The 7,741-nt window shown below is 41.6% G+C and overlaps 1 non-coding gene across 1 annotated transcript; it reads right to left on the bottom strand.

Moving 5' to 3' along the window:
- Positions 1 to 453: 453 nt before the first annotated feature.
- Positions 454 to 558, bottom strand: LOC118652273. Its single transcript, XR_004966535.1, has one exon. It is a non-coding gene; the product is annotated as a U6 spliceosomal RNA (small nuclear RNA).
- Positions 559 to 7,741: the final 7,183 nt, after the last annotated feature.

Here is a 7,741-nt window from a genome sequence, read left to right as displayed (position 1 = left end):
ACTTCTACCTAAGCATATTTTATAAAATTTATGGAAAGATGACTTCCTTTACTACACTGAAAACTCATACATTTTTACATATTTCCCAGAAAATAATACCGTTGGACACTGTGATCTGGTAAAAAGAATATTCTGAAGGAGGCCAATCAATTCTACAAGCAGGTTGGTTTATCTCAGATTCCAGCCTTAATCACTCTCAAATTATCATTATACTAGTAACCCTGTGCACAAATCCATGCACCAGTACTTTGCTGCTGCCCTCCTGTAGCTCCCCTCATCCCCCCGCCCCCTGCCCCCCGCCTCATAGCTTGCTGACCTGCCCCCTCCTGTAGCTCTCTGCCGCCTCTTGTAGCTTGTTGTCCCACCCTCCTGCTCATCCATGATCCCGTCGTTACGCAGTCAGTCCTTATGTAATGGCCATTTGCATAGTACATCTTTATTATATAGGATTTTTAAAATATGGAATGCTTCACCAGTTCGTGTCATCCTTGCATAGGGATCACGCTCATTTTCTCTGTATCTTTCCAATTTTGGTATATGTACTGACAGCATGAATACAGTTCTCAAATTATAGTCTTCCCTCAGTGTCCATGTGGAATTGATTCCAGAAATCCCTAAGATACTAAAGTCCGTGGATGCTCAAGTCCCCTATAAAAATGATTTGCATATAATGTATGCACATTACTCACCTCATATACTTTAAATCATCTCCAAGATTACTTATGATGCCTAATACAATGTAAATGCTAGGTAAGTAGCTATTTCCCTGTATTGTTTTGGGATCAACTTTCTGGAAAATATTTTTCAAATATTTTTCATCCATAGATGGATTATCTATGTGGACCTGCAGATGCAGAGGGCCAGCTGTATTCTATTTTCATACTATTTTGCCTCACAAGTAAGGACACATACCTCTCCAGAATTCAAAAGCACAAAAGCACTGAGTTTTACTTTTATATATTCAGTCCTTCTCTATGTATGTTATATATATATATTCTCCATATCCTATTTTATAACCTGTTTTTAATACATTTTTTTTTCTGTCAGTATCTCTACAACATAATTTGGAAACTTTACTTTTAATAAGCCTTTTATATTTTATGTAACCATTCCCATAATTAAATAATCCCATATTAGTGTATGCTTATGTTTCTTAATCTTTCCGTTTTGTGAATAATGTGTTGATGTGTGTTAATATAATGCAACTTTGTCCACAGTCTTAGTCCTTTATGATAAATATCTCTAAATGTGTTGTTGGATAAATGATTTGCATTAAAATAATTTTAATATAAATTTTAAAATATATAAATATGCTATCAATTTTAAAATTCCTAACAGTAGTTTATTTCTCTTGCCATCTCCCTCTCCCTGTTTATTTATGCTCAGGTATAGAATTTAACTTGATCAATCTTTCAGATTATTTCATACTACTTGCTTTTAATCATCAATTATAATTTATTTTATTTTAATTTGTTTTATTTCCCCTTCAGCCACAGTCCTCAATCCTACCACCCTCCAAATGTGTTTGGCATATGTCCTTAGATATATACACAATTCTACAATACATAATGTTCCTTAGTCTTTCATGCATTTTTGATTTACAGGCTCATTGTATTTCTTATCTATTACTCTCAACAGTACCCTATATAATAAAACCCTAATATGCAAATTGACTGAATGGTGGAATGACTGGTCGCTCTGATGTGCACTGACCACCAGGGGACCTATGCTCAATGCAGGAGCTGCTCCTGGTGGTCAGTGCGCTCCCACAGGGGAAGCGCTACTTAGCCAGAAGCCAGGCTCAAGGCTGGAAAGTGCAGCGGCAGTGGCAGAAGCCTCTCCCACCTCCACTGCAGGAGGGTGATAAGGATTAAGGGATTCCAGACTGCGAGAGCACAGGACTGTGAGAGGGATGTCTGACTGCTGGCTTAGGCAAACATCCTCTGAGGGGTCCTGGACTGCAAGAGGGCACAGGCTGGGCTAAGGGACCGCCCCCCCCACCAGTGGTTGAATGTCATGCACAAGGCTTCTAGTATTCTATAAGATCTCTTGGTGCTTCTAAGGGTTCTTTGCATTCATGCTTCTAATAGTGCATTCTTTAAATTTGCTTCCCTAGTTTCTTTAGTGATAGAAACCTGAATTGTTTCCAACTACCCCAACTACTTCTACCAGAAAAAAAATGACACATTTTTTATATAAATATATATTTTATCAGACTCATGAAAACATTTTTTCAGCCATAATAAGTTAGTCCATATATATATGCTAATAATTTTATCTTTTTTTAAATATATTTTATTGATTTTTTACAGAGAGGAAGGGAGAGAGATAGAGAGTTAGAAACATCGATGAGAGAGAAACATCGATCAGCTGCCTCCTGCACATCTCCTACTGGGGATGTGCCCGCAACCCAGGTACATGCCCTTGACTGGAATAGAACCTGGGACCCTTCAGTCCGCAGGCCGACGCTCTATCCACTGAGCCAAACCGGTTTCGGCAATAATTTGATCTTTAATTGCTGCTAGATTTGATGGCTGAAGAGGCAGAGCATCTAGCATGGAGCCTGGACTTGCTACACAGCTTTATCTTGTTCTAGACCCCAAGCAAAACCAGTAGCCTTTCAGGTCACTTGGTAAATGGCCCAGGGTAGCACACCCAAGTGAGAAATATGCTGATGCCAAAATCCAAAGGAGCTCACAAGACATTTGCCCTCATTTATGGTTTCTGTTATATCAGGCACAGATCAACAATGCATCCTTCACCTTAAAAGATATATCTTGAGATGCCTTTCACCATAGGACCCCTGGCAACCTTACTGATGTGAAAATGCAAATATCTTAATAATAAGTCTAGAGTAGTGGCTACTTTTTTTCTCATTAGCTCTAATTAGCATGGTATCTATATAATAAACTGGTGTAATGTCTTCAGAAAGGGAAAGGCGATAAGGTCCCTACAGACTAAATTAGAATATAGGTCTGTAGATACTCCTGAGGTAGAGCAAAGTAGGTATGTTGCTGGCTTTGCCAGCTGAGAACAAAATTTTCTTTAGATCTTTATTATCACACATCAAAACGAAAACATTTGCAACATCAATAGCTGCATACTAGGGGATATGTTAATTTTCTGAAGCAATGAAATCACATCTGGAACAGCAGCTGTGATTAGAGTCACCATTTGATTAATTTATAAAAATCCACTGTCAGTCTCCAAGATGCATTTATTTTCTGCACAGGACAAATAAGGCAAGTTGAGTAGGGATGTTGTGGAAATCAGTACCCCTGAATATTTCAATTCCCTGAAGGTGCCACTAATTTCTGAAATACTACCATAAGTGCAATATAGCTTTTGGTTTACTGTTAATGCTAGGTGGAGCCAGTTCTAGTGGTTTCCACGTGGTCTCTTATACCAAAATAGTCCTCATTCCACAGGTGAGTTAAACAATGTGTGGATTCTGCCAGTTGCTCAGTAAATCTATTCCAACTATACATTCTGGAACAGATGACATCACTTACAGGATATGCCTAGGAGCCCATTGGACCCAATGTAAGATGGACCTGAGTTGCAAGTCCATTGACTACTTGACTTCCATAAGCTCTTCCTCTGAGTAATAAACCATAGTGACTTATGGATCTCCTGAAATTAGTATCACTTTATAGCAAATGTCCAATAACCCTCAAAAAAATCCAAATATTTAATTTTCCCAAACCATAGTAAACCTAGTAAAAGGCCATATGCCTCTTTCAAAAAAACTGGAAGAATGATAAACAGTATAAATGTTTGGCAGTATAGCTGGATTCTTTCTTAAGGGAAGCTGGCCTCCCATTCAATTGAGGAGTTCCTATTCTATAAACAGGTTCACATCTGGGCATTAATTGAAAGGGACTAGCCCTCTGTTCTGCTGATTCAAATTAGATTTCTATAAATTTAACCTAGTACTCTTATGCTACATTCCATAAATAAAGAATTTTATTGATCCCCTATATCTTTCTCAAATGCTCTGTTTACTGCTTTTACTTCACTGTTCTTATGGTAACCAAATACACCTTGCATTTGGTGATTGAGTTCTGCCCCTTGTCTCCTACCATCCTGAGATCCAATTATCCCCGTTGCATTTAAGAATCTCTCTCTATTCAATAGCAACAGTTCCCACTGTAATGCCTGGCCTGCAGAGGAGAGATACCAAGGCGGTCTTTCAGGATACCGGGGCTTGCCTTGCAAATTATTTCTCAAAGTAATGTGGAAGGTGTCTCCTGGACCCTTCTGAGGTGGGTGAACAGTTCTAGTGTGATAATGCACTTTAATCCAATTTTCCTAAGTATTCCAATATTTTCTTTTTATACTGTCAAGAAAGTTTTGTATTTCCGTTTCATGTAGGCTACCTTTTGAACCATGTTTCAGGCCAACCGACTAAACAGAACTCTTTCTAATTCTTCAACTGAAAAATTAAATCTAGAACTTCGGTTTAATTGGTCCATATCAATACATTCAACTTCATATTACTTCCATCATTATTCTCTTCACTTTATATTTTTCCCTTTCATATTTCCCAGATTTCTGTCTAAACAGACTAGTGTGCAGTATAGCTCCTTATAGAACATTTTACCTCATCCTTTTTGGCTTGCTGGGACTTGAGTATAGTTATAGGTCTAGAAGAAAAGAGAGGTGATAGGGGTGATCTGGAGAAGAACCAGCAGTGTTTTCAAAGACCACTATCTCCAGGAAGGCCATTAGAGTTTCTTCAGGAAAATCAGGGTTAACCTCCTCTGGCAGAAGTCGTAGAAGTACTGTTCCTACTGGCAAACAAGGCTCAATGTTCACAGCTTCACCAGGCTCTTCCCATATGTCCCAATTCTATTTTGCAGGATCCCATTCCTATCCAATCAATGATGTTGTGATCCAGCAATTCACAGCTTGAAACTCTGTATTTGTTTACTTGTTTGTTTTAAATGTCATCCCTTTAGCTACAGGAGATAGGATTTATTTCAGGGAAGAAACAGAGGCGTTCAGGTAATTGATTCAGAGCTTGAACTGGGAATTTGATGTCTTCATCCTTTCTTTCTCCTGTGTCATTAGGGATAACTAGCCACTCTCATTATATTTTTTAATTTATCTAAAATGTTCTAAAATATGGAACACATAGTTACCTAGAACCATATACTAATATGTGATTAGGATAACTCAATGATGATATTTTGCATGTCTCTAATGCTGCATCTCACCATGGAAACCAATGTCCTCTTTAGCAGTGGAAATAGTCATTTGTGTCTCTAAATGTAATCAAATTTAAGAACTATTTTCAGAAAATCCAGATTCAATTCAGAAAACTCACCCTTAAAATTGTATTTCTCTGGAACTACTTTTGGTAACAAAATCTGTATTATTTTCCTGTGTCTTCTGTAACAAATTACCATAAACAGAATAACTTAAAAAACAAATGTATTCTCACACAGTTCCAGAGACCAAAAATTTGAAATCAAGGTGTCAGTAGGGTTGCACTTCTTCTGGAGGCTTTAGGGGATTATCCACTACTGCCTTTTACAGATGATTGTTGATGTCTTTCCTTGACTCATGGCTCTCTCTCTCTCTCTCTCTCTCTCTCTCTCTCTCTCTCTCTTTCTTCTTCATTACACATTCTCTTATGTGTATATGCATGTATAATCTCCCTCTGCCTCTCTCTACTTGTAATGTCATTTAGGACTTATTTTAATAACCCAGGATAATCGCCTTCTTTTTAAAAAATTCTCAACCACAGTGTTTTGCTATACAAAGTAATAGTCACTATTTTACCATATAAGGTAATATTTAGAGGTCCAGAAATTAGCACATGACATATACTTTTTGGAGGAGTCACCATTCAACCCACAACACTCATCCTATCTAATAAAAGAGAAACATGGTAATTAGCATACGACCGCTACCCTTCCCATTGGCTAATCAGGACAATATGCAAATTAACTGCCAGCCAAGAGGGCAGCTGGCAGCCAGGCAGCTTAAAGCGAACATGAGGCTTGCTTGCTTCAGTGACGGAGGACTCCAACGTTCCCCGCCTGCCGCTGCAGGCCTCTGAGCTGCAACTCTAAGCAACTATGTTACAAATATAGAAGCTGAACAAAACCCCAGAAACCTGCTTGAGTCCGTGGGGCTTCAGCCAGCAGGATCACAACATTGTTTCAAATACAGAAGGTAAACAAAGGCCAGAAACCTGCTTTCAGCAGCGGAGGCCTAAGAGCTGGAGCCAAGCCTCAAAGCTAAAGCTGGCCCAGAATTTAAAAAAAAAGAAAAAAAGGAGTGGTTGGGAGCTTCAGTCATCCACCAGCCTGAAAACAGCCCTCAGCCCCTCACCCAGACTGGCCAGGCACCCCAGTGGGGACCCCCCACCCTGATCCGGGACACCCTTCAGGACAAACCAGCCAGCCCCCACCCATGCACCAGGCCTCTATCCTATATAGTAAAAGGGTAATATGCCTCCCAGCACTGGGATCAGTGAAGCCGAGAGGCCTCCCAGCACCAGGATAAGTGTGACAGGGGGCAGCGCCCAAACCCCCTGATCGCCCTGGGGCTCTGTGTGTGACAGGGGAAAGCAGCCCAACCCCCTGATCAGCCCTGCTCTGTGCCTGATAGGGGGAGCTCCCCAAACCCTTGATCGCCCTGCGGCTCTGTGTGTGACACGGTATGGAGCCCCAACCCCCCTAATGGGCCCTGCTCTGTTCATGACAGGGGGTGGCGCCGCAACCTCCCCATTGACCCTGCCTTGAGTGTGACAGGGCACGGTGCCCCAACCTCCCAATCGGCCCTGCTCTGAGCCCGACCAGGGGCTGCACCTAGGGATTGGGCCTGCCCTCTGCCACCCGGGAGCAGGCCTAAGCCAGCAGGTCATTATCTCCCGAGGGGTCCCACACTGCGAGAGGGCACAGGCCGGGCTGAGGGACCCCCTTGCCCCCCCAAGTGCACAAATTTCTGTGCACTGGGCCTCTAGTATTATTTATAAGATCCTACACTAGTCAATTTTACCCTGTTTTGCTTAAAGCAAGACATTGTGGCTTGCCTTACTGTTTAATAAGAAAAAAACTGTAGATATATTTACTATATTTTTCCTAATATTATGAATTATATAGCATTTTATTATGCTTTAACTAGAGGCCTGGTGCACAAATTCATGCATGGTTAGAGTCCCTCTGAGTGGCCTCCAGGGATTGGGCTAAAACCTGCAGTCCAACGCCTCCTGCAACTCATCCTGGCCCCACTTTGCCTGCTGCGGGCTCGCGCCCAATCAGTCCCGATCGGGAGAGGCTCACGCTGCCACAGCAGCACTCACTAGCCATGAGCCCTGCATCTGGTGCCCTCCCAAAGGGAGTGGCCTGTGGGATCAGGTTGAAACTGGCTCTCTGACAATCCCCCAAAGGCTCCCAGATTTCGAGTGAGCACAGGCCAGGCTGAGGGACCCCACTAGTGCACGATCGGGCCAAGCAGGGACCGTGGGGGGGCTCCTGGGGGTGTCCATCCCATCTCATTCAGCCCCAATCAGCCAGACCCCAGCAGCAAGCTAACCTACAGGTCAGAGCATCTGCCCCCTGGTGATCAGTGCACTTCATAGCAAGAGTTAAGCAGCCTTAGCATATCATTAGCATATTACACTTTGGTTGTTTAGTTGTTCTGCCGTTCAGTCTATTTGCATATTACCCCTTTATTATATAGGATTGACTATTGATAGTGTAGAAAAACACAGATGGTTTCATAAATT

This window comes from Myotis myotis, unplaced genomic scaffold (genome assembly GCF_014108235.1).
Source record: "Myotis myotis isolate mMyoMyo1 unplaced genomic scaffold, mMyoMyo1.p scaffold_m19_p_3, whole genome shotgun sequence".
NCBI lineage: Eukaryota > Metazoa > Chordata > Mammalia > Chiroptera > Vespertilionidae > Myotis > Myotis myotis.
Note: the sequence above shows the minus strand (reverse complement) of the source record. Positions and strands in the feature narration are given on the sequence as shown.